This window comes from Natator depressus, chromosome 15 (assembly GCF_965152275.1).
Source record: "Natator depressus isolate rNatDep1 chromosome 15, rNatDep2.hap1, whole genome shotgun sequence".
Classification (NCBI taxonomy): domain Eukaryota; kingdom Metazoa; phylum Chordata; order Testudines; family Cheloniidae; genus Natator; species Natator depressus.
In genome coordinates, this window is record NC_134248.1 from 17,193,509 (window position 1) to 17,209,453 (window position 15,945).

General features: G+C 44.2%; 1 protein-coding gene across 3 annotated transcripts in view; it reads left to right on the forward strand.

Moving 5' to 3' along the window:
• ZDHHC8 (zDHHC palmitoyltransferase 8) overlaps window positions 1-15,945 on the forward strand; it is a 236,483-nt gene that overhangs the window by 183,447 nt on the left and 37,091 nt on the right. The window lies entirely within an intron of this gene.

Here is a 15,945-nt window from a genome sequence, read left to right on the forward strand (position 1 = left end):
GGAGGGAAGGGGATATAGAAGAGGTGATCATAAAAACAGATGGAGGAAATTGTCTGCCTATTAGCCGAGCAGCAGTAAAAGACTTGGACACTCCTCCTGCAACTTTTGCAGAGCCAACAAAAGCAGCAGGCTGTACAATTTGCCATGCAGCAGCAGTGGTAGGGGTCTCAAAAGTTAGCAGTTATTTCAGCCATCGAAGGAGGTCGGGGTCCCTCTGAAGAAGCTGACCCCAACAAGGACAAAGTCTAGCCCCTCTGAGGTATGTTTCGGGTACGGGTTGGAAGGTCATAAGTGGAATACTTGCCCTTTTGAAGGTTGGCACTGTGGGAAGGGGATACAATGGTCTGAGGATGGCGAGAAAAGACAAATCTTGACAGAAATGGGACTTGATCTTTGGAACAATCCATCAAATGACAGTGTCATGTATAATTTGTTAGCTGGAATTTGTAAGCCCCCTGTATGTGAAAAGGGTCAGGAAGAGGAAGGAGTTCTGCACCACTCTGTGGATATCACAGATAATTTAGATCAGAGTACCAGACCACCCGAGGAGGATGAGCATAGGATAGATGAGGTAGAAGGTGAGCCAAAGTTAGAGTTTGGGCTACCTCCGACAGAAATGAATCCTGGGAAGCAGGTGTGGGTCCAGGGAACCATCAGAATGCAAACTAGGGCCCAAAGGGAGGAACCTGGCACCCAAATGGTGCTACAGGGGGTTGCTGTAGCGTCCCAGATGACATGAGGAGGGGGGAACTGTGAGGTAACAAGGGAAGTGTGAGTAGCTCAAGCCCCTTTTCAGGGTGCCTGGGAACAACTGGCTGAGGAACGTCCAGCAACCTTTGCACACAGGAGGCTGCCTGCTAATTATGGTGAGCAAGTGGAAGGGGAGCTGGAGACTCTGAGAGCCCAGACCATTCAGGGATGCAGCCGGCCACACCGATGAAATAGCCAGGGAAAAAAAGGGTGTGGGTATTCTCTTTAGGAGATCTTGCTCTGGTGTGGACAAAGTTCTAAAGGTGGCATGTGTAATAGGGTGGCTTGTCCTATGGGCTGGAGACCCTGGGGCTTAGCGGACACTAATTATAGAATGGGCCCTACTTGAGGGGAACCAGGCAACTCCCTATAAAGAAAAGAAGGTGGATCCAATAAAAGGTGGGAAGCCTAGGGAGTTGCAGCTATGATGTTGGATACTGCAGGGAGGAAAAGAAGACTTCTGCAGGACCATGACACCAGGGAGCTTGGAAGGTGAATTCGGATGAGCAGGAGGCTCTTGCGTGGGGTGGGAAACCCTGATTGTGTTTGGGACCAGATGTCAGAACCCCAGTGAGGTAAAGCTGGGAGATCACACCAGGATAGAAGATGAGCCCTGGAGGTGAGAGAAAATGCCAGAGCTAAGAATGGACTTTTTATTTGTGTTGTAAAAAAAGGACGTTAGTTTGGGACTCTCGGTCATTGTAAACTGGTTCTGATATTAAACTAGCCCCAAACCTGGGTATTTTTAACCAGAAAGAGCCTCCTGTGAGTTCTTAAAGGGTCCCAAAGTGAGGAAAAACAGAGGTGGGGAGCCTGCAGAGACACCTCTGGCCAGGAAGGGGTACTCACTATGCAGCAGTCCTATTACAGAGCTGTAAAGTAAGAAACTGCGCCTTGTGGTCTTGGTTTCTTATGTGTTCAGACACACAGGACTTTGTATGTTCCTTGTAAATAACCAAGATGCCATCTAAGAAAATAGCAGACTCCATCAATTTCTACTTCCAGCTGGAAGATCCCCAGGGCTCTGAACTTTGACTTAATAGGAGCACAGCAGGTGTAAGAAGCAGGATCCAGTTTCCAAGGAGCGAGATTGTCAACTGGTATTCCTGTTGAACCAAGATGGAACAAATAATGGAGGTGCTTGCAGAAATCAGAAATGGCCAAAGGGATTCAAAACAATATCTGGAGACTTCACAAAGGGAACTTAAAGCAGCATCTGGAGCATTCTCAGGAAGGGCTGATGGCTAAATCTTTGTTGGAGAGACATCTGCACAGTTTCTAGGCAGGTCAGGAAGCCCAGCTGCAAAGCCCTCAGGCTGAAATGGCAAGACAGATCAAAGAGGTGACTAGCAAAGTGACTGCCGTAGACCAGAAGTTTTCTCCTGAAATAGTGGAGACCGTGTAAGCTTTAGCCAGCATGGAACTTGCTAACATAGATGAACTGCAGCAAGGACTTAGCGAGCTGAAAATTCAGCTCCAGAAGGAAATCCAAGAATCACAGGTCACAGTGGAAAGCAGCTGCTTAGCTGAGGAATTGAGCCAGGGGACTTGAATAAGACTGGATATTTACAACAGTTTTCTGCCCCAGTTGTAACCCACAGAGGCCCAGAGGGGAGAGGTCAGGCTGTTTCAGCCTAAATAATACAAAAGCTCCACTCTCTTTGAAGGGAAAACACCCTGGGAGCATAGGTACTGGAACTAGGGGTGCTGGAGGTGCTGCTGCACCCCCTGGCTTGAAGTGGTTTCCCTTATATACAGGGTTTACAGTTTGTTTCAATGGCTCTCAGCACGCCCACTATAAAAAATGTTCCAGTACCCCTGCCTGGGAGGCTCAGTTGGATCAATTCAACATGAGAGCCACAAACGACTGGCTGGGAAGAAGGACAGAAAGGGGGTTTCCAGCTTGGTGGCTCAGCTCTAATAGTGCTGCAGAACTTACCCCTAGGAAAGAGAGAGAGTTATACAGACCTGATACAAGCCCTTGACTTGCAATCTGGAGCTAGCCATCAATCTCAGCGGGCCAGCGCACAGCTAGGAGCTAGAAGAGGGAAAGAAGAAACCCCATCTGAACTGGAGAAGGACCTGAAGAGACTTGTGTTCCTGGCATACCCAGATACCCCAGAAGCCTTCCAGGATAGGGTGGCAATGGACCAATTTATAGATGTTCATGTGGACTTGCAGATCAAGATCAGTGAAAGAAGGCCAAAGGCACTTCAAGAAGCTGGGGGATTTTGCCACAGAAATTGAATCTTTTCTTGCAGAAGTGTGCTGGAAGAGGAAACAGCTGCTAGTGAGGAAGATGGAAGCTGATCACCAGGAGCCCTGTAAGTACAGCTCTGTGTCTAATATGCATAATAAAAAAGAGGATTCTAATTTGATTCATATTGAATTATAACAGAGTATAAATTTGATTTGTAAAACAAGGGAAATTGGCAAGAATGCAAAAATGTAAAGGAAACAGTTCTGTTAAATGCTGCTACTGTGACAAAACTGGACAAAAAAGGATTGTTATAAATCTAAGGCAGGCCAAGACAGACTGCTGCAGGTGCCTAGAGAGACACTTTGAGAAATGGGGGAATGCCAAGCTTAAGGGGCAAAGGTACAAGGATCAGCCCCACTGTTTTTGTTTACATCCGAGCAATTAAACAACAATAATGGGAGTTTGGCTATTGGGTATGTAATAGGATCTATGATATGTATAGGGATAGTTGACACAGGCTCAGACATAACAGTTATTAGACCAGTCACACTAAAAAGGCTAGGGAATAGGGGATCCAGAACCGAATCACCTAATTGGTCTCAAATAGAGACTGTGACTGGGGCAAGGGCACCCATGTGAAAATATGGTTTTGACCATTGGACCTCTGCAATTTGAGCAAGAAGTCTGTGTGGCTGCAATAGTGGATGAGCTATTAATTGGCTTATATTTCAGTCTGGCTAATAACTGTGTAATCAGTGTCAGGAAAGGTGTCTTACATATTCCGTCTGTGGAAATTCCCTTTGGAGAAATTACCCGGGTGAGACAAATGGTGTGTAGTCAGTTGGTCTGCAGTGAATGAATTGCCCTACCCTGGAGACACAACTATTATAACAACTACATGCTGTGGTAGCTGTCCAGCAAGGGAAAGATGGGAAGTGGGTGAAACCTGTTTTGATATGCAGGGTCTTTGATATGCAAGCGGGATCTTAAGGTACATCTACCCTGTGATTTAAAAACCTGCCGGAGTGAGTCTCAGAACCCAGGTCAGCTGACTTGGGCTTGCCAGGGTCTGCATAGATGTTCAGGATCTGAGAGCCTCCTTTCTCACAAGGTCTCGGAACGTGGGCTCCAGCCTGAGCTGGAACTGCTACCCTGCAATTTTATAGCCCGGTGGCCTGAACCCTGTGAGCTTGAGTCAGCTGATCTAGGCCAGCCGTGGCCATGCTGCGGGTCTTTTATCACAGTGCACACGTACCCTTAGCTGTTAAAGCTCTTGTGGATCTGAATCAGGAACAGATCCCCGTTCGTTTGCTGAATGTTTCTGACAGACAGGACATAATAAAAGAGGGGAAACCATTTCAACAGTCAGCAAAGTGTGAGTTAGCATTTTCAGACTCTTGTGACTGATCATGGCTGCCCCTGGGAATCTGAGAATATAGCTGTGGAAGTTAAGGCTGGAAAAGTTGTTAAAGGCAAATCTCCCATTCAAACAGAATGGCAGGCCAGCAAATTCAACAGAAACAATAGGTGTTCCTCAGGGGCTGATTGAAAGGGATGTCTCCCTGATTGTTGAAAGCAAATCTCTGGAGAGAAAATCCCCAGATTTGGGTGTGAATAAAATTCTTGTATGTTGGTGATATGAAACTGTCCTGTCAGAAACACACTGTACCTAGGTAAATAATTAATCTTCTATCATTTTTAATTTAAATTATTTCTTTTCTTTCTGTTTGGGTTGGATGGTTGGGGGCTCACCATTTTAGGCCTTATCAAGACAATGGGTGAAGCTGAGGTGGGGAGTGTTGTTATGAGCTGGGTGAAACCTTATTATGGGTTCAGACCCCACTGAAATTGATAGGCGTGAACTCAGCCTTCAGTTAACACAACCATATGCATAAGCCCCCCACCTAAGACAAAAAGTGTGTGTGAACCCACCCAGGAGTGTTTTTCTGAATATTGAGTTGGGTAGGGGGTCATGTGTGTGAGAGAGAGCACAGAAACGGAGAACAGACAAAAACAAAGAGAGAGAGACGGAGAGGCCAGAAAGCCAAGCGGGAGCCAGTAAGAACAGTGTGACCCTGGAAAAACAGAGAGAGAGCTTTTTGGCCAGGTGTTGACTTAAGAAGCTTGGGGGCTGTGAGCTAAGAAACTGGTGCTTTTTTTCTTAGCTCCTTCAGTGTTCAGAGACACAGGACTTCGTACGTTCCTCGTAAATAAAGAAGCTGGCATCAAAGAACATTCCAAAGTATACATTCTACTTCCAATTGAAATATCCCTAGGGTTCCGAACTTTGACTAGCCTCTTGGATCCAAAGGGGGCAACAGTATATTACATGCTGCACTGTGCAGTTCAATGGACTGAACACAGGCCTGGGGACCAAGAGACCTGGGTTCTACTTGCAGCTCTGCCACTGATACACTTTGTGACTTTAGGAAAATCACATCTCACTGCAGCTACTTCTGAAGCATGATATTGAACAACCTTTGAATAGTGCTTTGAGATCATCTGAATAGTAATTTATTAAGTAAAATACAGTTTTATGTCATCCATGGCTCTTCATGTGAGCGGGATCCCAAAGTGGCTAACAGTTGGGCAGCATGTAATATAGACAGTGCAAACATTGGTGTAGGTACACTGTATTAGGGAGTGGAACCAACCATTCAGTTCATGATCAGAAACCCAGGGGAGAGAGAAATGAAAGTAAAGTGAAGGAAGAAAAGAAATATCTTAAATTGACAGGGAAGGGAATATATAATGTCAAAATAAAACCAAGGGCAAAAGGGGTTCATTTCTTATGGGTAAACTGGATAAAGAGAACTGATGCTAATATTTTTTATGCATTCAAGCAGCAGCCAGTAGTCTTGTGTCACTGTCTGTCAGGTTCCTTTTAATTAGAGGCTTCTATCTAAAGCTGTGTTTATGGGGAAAAAAATACAACACACACAATTCAGAATACCCACAATTTGTGTTCCAGGCATTTCGCAGCCCCAAAATTGTGTTTTTGTGAGATAAGCATGAAATGGCAGCATTCAAGTTTGAAACATGCAAAAGTACCACTGATGTAACTGAGCTCAGACTTGGAGTTGCTCTTTCATTTTTTTTTCAACTATAAAAGAATCATAAGACAATCTGCAATTAACGATCAAAAGACTTGCACAAAATGTTCAGTATATTCCGGTTATAGTTACAGCAAGTGCTGATTACTTTAGGTTTGACAAATAGTTGGACAAGACCATTCATAAATTCCTATCAATGTCAACGAGTATCACACGTGTCTAATCGACCTATTTTTAACTAGCCTCCAATTATACTCCCTGTCTCTATGAAACAGACTCACTGACAATTCATATTGGATTATAACCATTTGCACAATATGCTGGTGGTAAATTGCTTACAGTGGGAAAAGGTCTATAGAAGGCTTTCAAATAATTTCTCTCCGGAAACTCTTTCTCAGCAGCACCCATCTTTCCTCCTCTCTGAATACCTCCAGCACAATGGGTTTTAAAAAACAAGACCTCGAGTCTGAACGTTTTTGTCAAACTAACAGTTGTTGTTTTTTTATTTATAATACATCTGCTTGCATTCAAGATTACCACACTGAGAAATTTGGGGCAGGAAGGTGGAGATTTAGACTCTGTCCTTGCTAGAGCTAGTAAAGATGATTGGATTTTTCTCCCATTCTTTAAGCTAAACGGTTTTGACGATTCAAGGGATTATATTTGTATGTATGGACGGGTTTGTTTTTGAGAGCCATCTAGGAGGTCTGTACACCCAATTCCTATTCATTTAATGGGAATTAGGTGTCCATTAGTCAGCTTTAGAAATCTCAGCCTTGCTTTTGTATTACCCAGTCTTGCAGGCATAGACCTCACCTAAAAAAGAGACCCTGCTTGGTGTGTAGAGCAGTTTTCCTTTGCTCCAACAGCTGCAGTTTTTAAACCGGTGCCATAAAACAACTACCACGTTCCAGTGAATAAACAGGCTAAGGATAATGCCATGCCCATTGCTCATGCACATGACAAATATCCATGTAAATGGCAAACATTTTATTTTACTGTTTCACTGACATTCTCCGTGAGAGAATGTTACAGAATAGAATCTGCTCATACAGTTCTCAGCTCAGCAAAGCACGAAAGCATATTCTTAAATGTCAATGGAAGTATTGGTATGCTCAAATTTAAGCATGTGCTTAACTGCTTTGATGTTTCAGGGCCAAAGAAGGTAAAAATTCATACCATGTGGCAGTCATTTTAGCACAGTGAAAATCATCCTCTCCCCCCCCCCACCCCATAACAAATTCACACGTCTTGTTTATACTAGGGAATGTAAGGAAAAATTCTCAGAGCACCAGAGCTACCAGTAGTTCAACTGCAGTGATGTTAGCAATGGGCAGAGGCCTGGTCTCAGCAAGGTGGTTTTTTTAGCTCCGGCCTTTTTACCTGCATGCTCCTCAGTGGGCTTAATTGTTATGGTGGTAAATGCTATAAGTCACTGAGACCTTCACCACAGTAAGCTCCCACTGGTACTAATACCATTGCAGCTAGTGTCACCACAGTAGGCAAAGTGATGTAAGCAGTAAATGGTTATCGATAGGGAGTAAACACTGACTGACACGCATACTGAGTGTAAACACGGGCACCTCCCGGATTGCTAGTTCTCTGCACAAAGATGTCGGGGGGAGAGCAACAACTGAAGAAAACAGCGTAAATGCGACTGTCCTTCTTAGCCACATTCTGGTCTGAAATAGGCCTGCACAATGCTCTCTTGAGCCAGGGGTCACATTAATTCATTTTGAGCCCTGCAATCCCATTACATTTCACACTTAATTTTCACCTTAATGTGCACCCTGACAGCCAAATTATGTGCTCAGATAGACACACACAGCGTTAAATTCACCCCTGTGCCGAGGGCTACCTCTTGAGTCTTACTACTTAAGGCTATGTCTACACGACAGCTTATGTCAGCAAATCTTATGTCACTCAGGAGTCTGAATAAACCACCCCCCTGAGTGACATAAGTTACACTGACATAAGCACTCGTGTGCAAAGTGCTATGTCGATGGGAGAGCTTCTCCCACCGACATTGCTTCTGCTGTTCATGGAGGCAGTTTTATTATGCCGGCAGGAGAGCTCTCTCCACTGCAGCACTATACATGTAGACATGCCCTAAAAAATTCACTTCAGCCTATCCTCTGAGGGCTTAAGTTGATGTATAAACCCTGTAGTTGACATAGGCTATTGATGTGCACCACTGTGTAGGGCTGTATTGATGTGCTAGCCCTCTGTATAGGGCTGGTTTTTCGTCCAGAATTCCCACTGATGCCATATGGAGCTGTGTGAATAGATCTGAGGGCAGAACTTTGGCCCAGTAAGGGCAGCAGCATAATTTACAACATACGTTTCCCTTCCAGGGGGGCAAAACTCTATGTGAGTGAATTTGGCTGTGTTGAGAATTCTATCAGAGCTGTATAATGTGTTAACCTTGGCCAGCAAAGATACCCAAATCAGACTCAGTTGGAGTCCAAATGGCCTTTTCTTGTGACTTTATGATACATTTGGCAACTATCGTATAGAGTTTCCAAGTTGCCTTCAAAATACAGCTATATATATTCAGCAACAAGTAACCTTCTCGTGTGTGCTGTGATTCATCAGCAGCAATTGTCTTTGGCAGGACATAATTTCAAATCTTCTACCTGGGATATCTGCCAAATTTTTTGGAACAGAGATGGGATGAAAAAAGTTATTTATAAATGGGAATAATTATGCCTTACACTTATTAGACTTGGGAGTGAGCAACAGAAAGACGACATGTGTAATAACGAGTATTTGGAACAAAAGAAGCTTGTCACAATTTTCTAGTTGCTGACAAAAAACAAAAAAACAAAAAACCAACAATCCTCAGTTGAAATAACATTAGTGGGACACAAGCAGACCAAAGCTAGGCAAATCAGATTTCAGAGGTAAGATGGATCTCTGTTAAACTGGTGTACATTTGGAATAACTCCACTGGTTTTAATGGAACTACTTTAGGTTATCACTGGTGTACCTGAGATCAGAATCTGTCCTTAACTTTGGATTTTGTGTGCAGAGGCCAAAAACTGAATGGACACAGAAATTGCACTAACTCTTCACAACTGAAAGAGGGTAAGCTGGAAGGAGTAGCGTGGGGACACTTGCAGTGCTGAGTCGGATGCAGTGTCCTGTTCTGTAAGTAACTAGAGGCTATTTTCTGTTCCTAAAAGATTTATACAAACAGATCTGTTTTCACTAATTCTCTTACCACCAGTCATGCATGAAATTTTCTGCTGAGAAACCCAGATCCACCTTTACAAACACTGGGCCAAATACATCTCTCTGTAGTTATCCCCGTTCAGGTGCAGAGGCATAGGTCCTCAAAGGTCTTTCAGTGCCTAACTCCCGTTGATTATCAATACCTTTGAGGATGTGAAACTTGTGCTTGGTAGTATTGGTGGCCCCATTGACTTTAATGGGACTACTCATATGTTTAAAGTTGGGCACATTCTTAAGCACCTTGCTGAATCTGGATCTTAGGCTCTTGAAAATTAAGAGCAGTGTTTGAAAAGCTTGTCTGGCTAAATCGTATCTGCAGATATTGTTTTTTCTGGTGTCGCCAGCCGAGAATGTCATACATGTGGCTGCATATTTTGCCATTTCTCCAGGCTCATAATTAGCATCACTTCACTCACAAAGCAGTTCATTGCAGGGTTTCACATTTAGAATCTCATTGCAGCTTGAACGTGAAAAGAAAGGACTTAAATGTTTGTTTCCAAAAGAGAGACAGCAGGATTTAGAGATCCTGAGTCAAGCTCATCCCTGGAGTCATTTAAATGAAGTAAAGAAGTGAAGGATATCTTCTGAACTAGCATTAGAGACAGGGCTAGGAAGAATGGAAAGTATAACTTCTTTGGGGCTGGAACCTTGCCTTCCTATTTGTCTGTAAAGCATGTAGCACACAGTTGGTCCTACATAGACTTATGTAGTGCTTTTCATCTGAGAATCTCAAAATGTTTACAAACATTAAGACTCATAGCACTGTGAAATAGATATTATTAGCCCCATTTCATGAACTGGGTGGCTGAGACAGATTTTAAGTCACTTGCCCAGAAACAGAACCTAGAATTTCTGATCCCCGGGGCACGTAGTCTAACCACAGTTCCTCCTCTTAGGCAGAATACCACCTTCTCATGCAGTGCACCGGAATCTAATCATTTTCAGCCATACCTACCAATACACACAGCCATCAAAAAGTTATTTGTTCCTGAAAGAAAAAATTCAGTAAAGTTTACATATCTTACTTGTCCCAACTCGCACCCTCAGCAAGTTTGCAGATGACACTAAACTGGGAGGAGTGGTAGATACGCTGGAAGGTAGGGATAGGATACAGAGGGACCTAGACAAATTAGAGGATTGGGCCAAAACAAATCTGATGAGGTTTAACAAGGACAAGTGCAGAGTCCTGAATTTAGGACAGAAGAATCCCATGCACTGCTACAGACTAGGGACCGAGTGGCTAGGCAGCAGTTCTGCAAAAAGGATCTAGGGCTTACAGTGGATGAGAAGCTGGATATGAGTCAACTGTGTGCCCTTGTTGCCAAGAAGGCTAATGGCATTTTGGGGTGCATAAGTAGGAGCATTGCTAGCAGATCGAGGGACGTGATCATTCCCCTCTGTTCGGCATTGGGGAGGCCTCATCTGGAGTACTGTGTCCAGTTTTGGGCCCCACACTACAAGAAGGATGTGGAAAAATTGGAAAGAGTCCAGCGAAGGGCAACAATGATTAGGAGACTGGAACACATGACTTATGAGGAGAGGCTGAGGGAACTGGGATTGTTTAGTCTGCGGAAGAGAAGAATGAGGGGGAATTTGATAGCTGCTTTCAACTACCTGAAAGGGGGTTCCAAAGAGGATGGATCTAGACTGTTCTCAGTGATAGCAGATGACAGAACAAGGAGTAATGGTCTCAAGTTGCAGTGGGGGAGGTTTAGGTTGGATATTAGGAAAACTTTTTCACTAGGAGGGTGGTGAAGCACTGGAATGCGTTACCTAGGGAGGTGGTGGAATCTCCTTCCTTTGAGGTTTTTAAGGTCAGGCTTGACGAAGCCCTGTCTGGGATGATTTAGTTGGGGATTGGTCCTGCTTTGAGCAGGGGGTTGGACTAGATGACCTCCTGAGGTCCCTTCCAACCCTGATCTTCTATGATTCTATGAACTTTATCTTCTTTCTAAAAGGGACAAAATAAATATGCAATTAACAAAGAGTGGTCAGCTCAACAGTTATGATTTCTGAAAAGTTAACAAACCTTGTTGCAAAACCTAGATCTTGCTTACTAATCAGGATTTATAAAATGCCTAACCATTTTTCATACCGCTCAATGCTGCATCATTATTAGCCATCAGCAGCACCTGTGCTTAGTTAACAAAATAAATGTTTACTGTTGATTGAGGCCATATAATCAAATAACGTTTTCTCCTCCTGGATAGTGACCACACTAAAATGCTTTCCTTATGTTTCCATTCATTAGGCCATCTGCTCCTAATTAATCCCTCCTGGTGTGACACACCATTATTTATTAGAGCATTACACTGGGTAAGATATTTTCAGCATCTTTCTAATAAACCTTTAATTTCAGAAGCAAGGTTTCAGAAGCAGAATTGGCTGTGTGTACCTAATGAAAGGTCTAATCGAAATAAAAAGATTAACAAATGGGAATTGTTTTGTTTTTGCACCTGTATAACTTTTAAAAAGGCTTTCATTTCACAAGTGTAACTTGGCAAGCCCTTTGGTTCATAACTGGTAGATAGAAACTGTCAGGGTTCCCTCCCCACTCTGAACTCTGGGGTACAGATGTGGGGACCAGCATGAAAGACCCCCTAAGCTTATTTCTACCAGCTTAGGTTAAAAACTTCCCCAAGGCACAAATCCTTCCTTGTCCTTGGATGAGTACTGCTGCCACCACCAAGTGAGTTAGACAAAGATTCAGGAAAAGGACCACTTGGAGTTCCTGTTTCCCCAAAGTATTCCCCAAGCCCCTTCACCCCCTTTCCTGGGGAGGCTTGAGAATAATCTACCAACCACATAGGTAAGCAAGGTGAGCACAGACCAGACCCTTGGGTTTTTAGGACACTAAAAACTAATCAGATTCCTAAAAAACAGAACTTTATTATAAAGAAAAAAAAGTAAAAGAAGCACCTCTGTAAAATCAGGATGGAAGGTAATTTTACAGAGTAATAAGACTTAAAACACAGAGGATTCCCCCCTAGGCAAAACTTCAAAGTTACAAAAAACAGGGAAAATTCACAAGCTAAAACAAAAGATAACCTAACGCGTCTTGCCTTGTTTACTTACACTTTTTGTAATATCAGAGACTCTTTTCAGGATTGTTTGGAGGAGATGGATTTCCCTGACCTGGTGCCTCTCTGCCTCCCGAGAGAACACAAAGAAACACAAACCAAAAACCTTCCCCCACAGATTTGAAACTATCTTCTCCCCTTATTGGTCCTTTTGGTCAGGTGCCAACCAAGTTATCTGAGCTTCTTAACCCTTTCCAGGTAAAGGAGGGATTTTATGCTACCCTTAGCTGTATGTTTATGACACGCCCCCCAAATCATAGATGGTGTTGGACAGCCTGCTCCACACTGGCTGTGATTTCTTCCTGGAGCTCTAGGAGAAAACAGAATTAATAAGACACATGCACCTCTAGATATACTACTGATTATATAAAAACTACCAATATTTTCCACATTTCAAGGACGATTTTAACCAGTTGATTCTGGGAAACTTTCACGGGAGAGAGCATCGGCCACTTTGTTAGAAGCTCCTGAAAAGTGTTGTATTTCAAAATCAAAATCTTGGAGAGCTAAACTCCACTGAAGAAGTTTTTTGTTATTGTCCTTGACGGTATGAAGCCACTTCAGCGCAGCACAGTTGGTTTGCAGGTGCAAATGCTGTCCCCAAATGTATGGGCATAGCTTTTCCAGCACGTACACAATGGTGTAACATTCCTTTTCGCTGATTGACCAGTGGCTTTCCCTCTCAGGCAGTTTTTTGCTGAGAAACACGACAGGATGGAATTCTTGATCCGGTCCTTGCTGCATTAAAACTGCTCGCACACTATGCTCGGACGCATCTGTAGTTACTAGGAATGGTTTGTCAAAGTCGGGGGCCCTTAGCACAGGGTCAGACATGAGTGTCGCTTTAAGCTGGTTAAAGGCCTTCTGACACTCTTCAGTCCACTACACTGCATTTGGCTGTTTCTTTTTGGTTAGGTCTGTCAGTGGGGCGGTGATTTGGCTGTAGTGCAGTACAAATCGCCTGTAATACCCGACCAAGCCTAAGAAGGATTGGACCTGTTTCTTTGACTTTGGGACAGGCCACTTTTGGATAGCATTCACTTTGGCCTGTAGGGGGTTGATAGTTCCTTGACCCAGCTAGTGTCCCAGGTAAGTAACTCTGTTTAGGCCTATTTGACACTTTTTAGCCTCAGCAGTTAGTCCTGCCTCCCTTATGCGCTCAAAGACTTTTTCCAGATGCTCCAGGTGTTCTGCCCATGAATCAGAAAAGATGGCCACCTCATCAAGGTAGGCAACTGCAGATTCTCCCGATCCCGCTAGGAGACTATCTACCAGTTTTTGGAAAGTGGTGGATGCATTTCGCAGCCCGAAAGGGAGCTCATTAAATTCATACAGTCCTACATGGGTGATGAAGGCTGACCTTTCCTTGGCGGATTCATTGAGCGGTACTTACCAGTACCCCGTGGTTAAGTCTAAGGTAGAGATGAACTGGGCACATCCCAGTTTCTCCAATAGCTCATCTGTGCGTGGCAATGGATAGTTGTCTGGGCGAGTTACAGCATTTAGCTTATGGTAATCCACGCAAAAGCGTATCTCTCCATCCGGTTTGGGAACTAGAACCACTGGAGATGCCCATGCACTGTTAGAGGGCGAATTACACCCATCTGTAGCATGTCCTGGATCTCCCGTTCTATAGCAGTTTTGGCTTGAGGAGACACCCGGTAAGGTTGGGCTCTAATTGGGCGAGCATTACCTGTGTTAATGGAGTGGTATGCCCGTTTGCTCCGTCCTGGGATGGCTGAGAACATTGGCGCAAAGCTAGTGCACAGCTCCTTGATCTGCTGTCACTGCATATGCCCAAGGGTCATGGAGAGGTTCACCTCCTCCACGCCACCGTCACTTTTTCCTTCGTAGTAGACACTTTCAGGCCACTCAGCGTCATTTCCACCATGGGCTGTAAACTGACAAACCTTTAATTTTCTGGAATAAAAGGGCTTTAGAGAATTAACATGGTACACTTTAGGCTTTAGGTTTGAGGTGGGGGATGCTATGAGATAGTTAACTGCTCCCAGGTGTTCTTGGACCGTGAATGGCCCTTCCCACAATGCTTCCATCTTATGGGCCTGGAGCGCCTTCAAGACCATGACCTGGTCCCCTACTTTGAAGGAACGCTCTCTGGCATGTTTATCATACTAGGCTTTTTGCTCTTCCTGGGCATCTGTTAGGTTTTCTTTAGCAAGGGCTAAAGAGTCTCGGAGGTTGTTTACAAAGTCCAGAATGTTAGTTCCTGGAGAAGGTGTAAACCCCTCCCATTGCTGCTTCACCAACTGTAGTGGCCCCTTAACCTTGAGACCATACACGAGTTCAAATGGTGAAAACCCTAAACTGAGATGTGGTACAGATCTGTAGGCAAAGAGCAACTGCTGAAACACTCGGTCCCAATCATTGGAGTGCTCATTTTACGAATTTACATATCATGGCCCCCAAAGTTCCATTAAACTTCTCTGCCAGGCCATTTGTTTGATGGTGGTAAGAGGTGGCAACCAAGTGGTTCACCCCATGAGCTTCCCACAGGCTTTTCATGGTCCCTGCCAGGAAATTAGTTCCTGAATCTGTAAGGATGTCGGAGGGCCAGCCTACCCTGGCAAAAATGTCTGTTAATGCCTGGCACACACTTGTAGCCCTGGTGTTGCTCAGAGCTACTGCTTCTGGCCATCGGGTGGCAAAATCCATGAAAGTCAGTATGTACTGCTTTCCTCTGGGTGTCTTTTTTGGAAAAGGACCCACAATATCCACAGCTACTCGCTGAAAGGGAACCGCACTGATAGGGAGTGGCTGGAGAGGGGCTTTGACCTGGTCTTGGGGTTTTCCCCACTCTTTGGCACACCTCACAAGACCAGACATAGGTAGAAATGTCCTTGCCCATTCCCTCCCAGTGGAAGGACTTTATGCTACCCTTAGCTGTATGTTTATGACAGAAACATTTTAATTTGAAATGACAGAAATCCAATATGTTGAAAAATAGCTTATGGCAGGAGCAACCTTCCATGATGATTTCACTAAAAGTTTTATGGTTCCAGTCCTGCAAACATTTATGCACGTGAATAACTTTCCTGATGGGAGGAGCCTCTTGCATTCCATGCATGAAGGGCAAACATTCAGCCTCATACTCTTGAACCTCTCTGCAGCAAGAGGGTCAATCACAGGTTGTTGGAGTCATCTGGACTTCTGCAACCAGAGTCCTCCCTCAAGGAGTTCTGTAGGGTTCCATTCCTGTCCTATTCAGTAGACTGTATTTACACGCAGCTGCTAGAAGAAATAGCTTCATGGCTACCATATGCAAAAGGCACACAATTCTCTTGGTCATGCCCAGTCTACAGTGATATCACTTATCTCTGCAATCTTGGTGTCAATAAATACAGGACAGTCTGGGGAGATCTCTTATTCTCTGGGCTAATGGGGTCTGGGTATGCGGTAGAGGTGACAGGCTCGGACCTTGGAGTGCCTCACATCAATTGTTAGCAATTGCTTTAGTTGATTAAGGCTGTTGCTAAAGAGAGTTCCTTCCAGTCCTCCTCAACTGGAAGGACAGTGGCTGTGACATGGAGCCTGGGATTTTAAAGCAAGGAAATGGTTGAATCCTTAAAGCAAAGAAATGGAATCTCCCTGTCCACTGTGTGATGGTGAT